Source organism: Micromys minutus (genome assembly GCF_963924665.1).
Source record: "Micromys minutus genome assembly, chromosome: 20".
In the NCBI taxonomy this organism is placed as follows: domain Eukaryota; kingdom Metazoa; phylum Chordata; class Mammalia; order Rodentia; family Muridae; genus Micromys; species Micromys minutus.
This window is the reverse complement of record NC_137955.1, coordinates 3,102,603-3,105,850: the sequence shown is the minus strand read 5'-3', so window position 1 is coordinate 3,105,850 and position 3,248 is coordinate 3,102,603. Positions and strand designations below refer to the sequence as shown.

At 46.9% G+C, this 3,248-nt stretch overlaps 1 pseudogene across 1 annotated transcript; it reads left to right on the top strand.

Moving 5' to 3' along the window:
* The first annotated feature begins 1,879 nt into the window (after nucleotides 1-1,879).
* On the top strand, nucleotides 1,880-2,946 carry LOC308433560 (glyceraldehyde-3-phosphate dehydrogenase-like; annotated as a pseudogene). The gene has a single exon. The product of its transcript is annotated as a glyceraldehyde-3-phosphate dehydrogenase-like (transcript).
* Nucleotides 2,947-3,248: the final 302 nt, after the last annotated feature.

Below are 3,248 nucleotides of genomic sequence, written 5' to 3'. Positions count from 1 at the left end.
GCAGATGTAATCCGAAGGGAAAGGAGACGGAGAACTGGGCACTGTGCAGACGTGAGACAAAGCTGGAAACCAGAGCGCTGGAGATGACTCAGTGCACACTGGCACATGCGCACTGCTGGCACTTTGCACCCGCAGACTTAGTCTTTATTCCATAGTGGAGAGCCTTCGAGTCAAAATGCAGAAGGATGCAGTAAATGAGAATCACAACGGGGCAGATTTCAGAAGGAACATTAACAAAGCTTCAGCAGGAGGACCACGGGCAGTGCATTTGGTGGTGATAGAGCCCCTGTTCCACCTACAGCTGGTACTGGCTGTGAAGGGAGGGAAATGGGAATTTGCCATTTGGGGGGACTCCCTGGGTAAGGGGACTCACTGTCTAATGGGAAGATGGGATGTATACAAGTCATATGAGCACATCACTGGGGCTGCATGAATGGAGGGAATTGAAAGCCTAATGAATGGGAGATCAGCAGACAAGACACACAATTCACAGGAAGAAGATCGGAAGGTCTCTGACCAGAAAGAACATTGAGCTAACGGGGAAGACTGAGCCTTTGCCAACAGAGAGAGAGAGAGAGAGTTTCTACAGCTGGCTTAGAAACACAACTGTAGCTTAAAGGGTCCTTTCTTCATAGCCGAGCTGGGACCAGCACTAACACTGTTAGACGCAGACATGCCTTCCTTTTCTGTCATGGAGAAATTTCCAAAAGATTTGCCGAGGACAAATTTAAGACATTTTCAACGTGGTCCAAATAAGAGTAGATCCACCATATAAAAGAACATGAGTTTGTTACTGAAATGACATCTCTCTCGTTCTCACATGAAGCTTACGTCCACCTTTATTTCAGGCAATCAGGAAATAAGTGTTCCACCGCTCCTCCCAGGAACTGGTTTCAAATCCACAAGGTTTGTGCTTACCTGCCCGCATATACACACATCCCTAGACATTTGCTCACTCACAGGGTGAATACTCCATTCAGACAGCAAAATGCAGACAACACAGGCAAACGTGGCCAGGGTGGAGGCAGATTATTAACTCAATTTTTTGAAAAGCAAACTTAATTTTAATTAAATTTGAAAGCTTACATATTTGCAAAGGTGGTTTGGTATTTAACTCTCAGACTCTTCATCCTAAAGTCATTTGCTTCCTTTTCAAACCTACCCAGTGACTCCTAAGGTCAGGCAGAAATGTAATTCCAGGTCTTCAAACAAAGAAGTCAAAATGAAGAGGCAAACCTAATTATGTTCCCAAGGTAGGACCTTAAACGATCTGAGGTGACTGGAGCCTCGGTCAGCAGACGACAGTCTGTCCAGTCAGCAGCTGTCATTCTTTGTTGTTGCTGTAGTTTAGAGACAGCGTTTCTCTGTGTAGCCCTATCCTGGAAATCAACCAGGCTGGCCTCGAACTCAAAGATCTGCCTATTTCTGCCCCACCATCACTCTAAAAATATTTAAGAATAGTATTGTTAGTCTCAGAAGAGAGGTTAGGGTTCACATCCACTTGAGTTAGAGCCCTTGAATCTTGATGACATTAAATATCTGTGTTAAGATCTAAAAACAAAAGACAAAATGTGTGTATGATGGAAGGGTCACATGCCGCATGATGGAGCACCAGGGTAGGAGGCAGACTGCTCTCGTCTTCAGCAGTTTTCCTCTGATCAGCAGACCAGAATGTGTCTCAGTGTGGTTAGAGAAAAAAAGGACTCAGCATGACTTTTCTTTTTCAAACAGAAACAAATGTCCAGTCATTCAAAAGCACCCAGCAATGTGAAATAGAAAAGTAACTGTGATTTAAGAGCTTTTTTTCGCTCTCTGCTCCTTCCTGTTCTACAGACAGCCGCATCTTCTCATGCAGTGCCAGCCTCATCCCTTAGACAAGATGGTGAAGGTCAGCGTGAACAGATTTGGCCGCATTGGTGCCTGGTTACCAGGGCTGCCTTCTGCTCAGGATCTAGCAAGGTGGAGATTGTCGCCATCAACGACCCCTTCATTGACATCAACTACATGGTCTACATGTTCCAGTATGACTCTACCCATGGCAAATTCAATGGCACAGTCAAGGCTGAGAATGGGAAGCTTGTCATCAATGGGAAGCCCATCACCATCTTCCAGGAGCGGGATCCCGCTAACATCAAATGGGCTGATGCTGGTGCTGAGTATGTTGTGGAATCTACTGGTGTCTTCACCACCATGGAGAAGGCCGGGACCCACTTGAAGGGTGGGGACAAAAGGGTCATCATCTCTGCCCCTTCGGCCGATGCCCCCATGTTTGCGATGAGTGTGAACCATGAGAAATATGACAACTCCCTCAAGATTGTCAGCAATGCATCCTGCACCACCAACTGCTTAGCCCCCCTGGCTAAGGTCATCCATGACAACTTTGGCATCGTGGAAGGGCTCATGACCACAGTTCATGCCATCACTGCCACTCAGAAGACTGTGGATGGCCCCTCTGGAAAGCTGTGGCGTGATGGCCGTGGGGCAGCCCAGAACATTATCCCTGCATCCACCGGTGCTGCCAAAGCTGTGGGCAAGGTCATCCCAGAGCTGAATGGGAAACTCACTGGCATGGCTTTCTGTGTTCCTACCCCTAATGTATCTGTTGTGGATCTGACATGCCGCCTGGAGAAGCCTGCCAAGTATGATGACATCAAGAAGGTGGTGAAGCAGGCAGCTGAGGGCCCACTAAAGGGCATTCTGGGCTACACTGAGGACCAGGTTGTCCCCTGTGACTTCAACAGCAACTCCCACTCTTCCACTTTTGATGCTGGAGCTGGCATTGCTCTCAATGACAACTTTGTGAAGCTCATTTCCTGGTATGACAATGAATACGGCTACAGCAACAGGGTGGTGGACCTCATGGCCTACATGGCCTCTAAGGAGTAAGAAACCCTGGACCACCCACCCCCCAGCAAGGACACTGAGAGCAAGAGAGAGGCCCTCAGTTGCTGAGGAGTCCCCATCCCAACTCGGCCCCCAACACTGAGCATCTCCCTCACGATTTCCATCCCAGACCCCCATAATAATAGGGGCCTAGGGAGCCCTCCCTACTCTCTTGAATACCATCAATAAAGTTCTGCTGCACTCCCCAAAAAAGAGCTTTTTTTTCATTAATAAATTGAATTATTTTCCCTAATACTCATATCTCATACATGCACTTTTCATTTGAAGAAATTTAAACCATGTTTCAAAGTTACATTTTTTAAAGTACAGGAAGTTTTAGAATGTAGCATAATTCTATGTTTGGA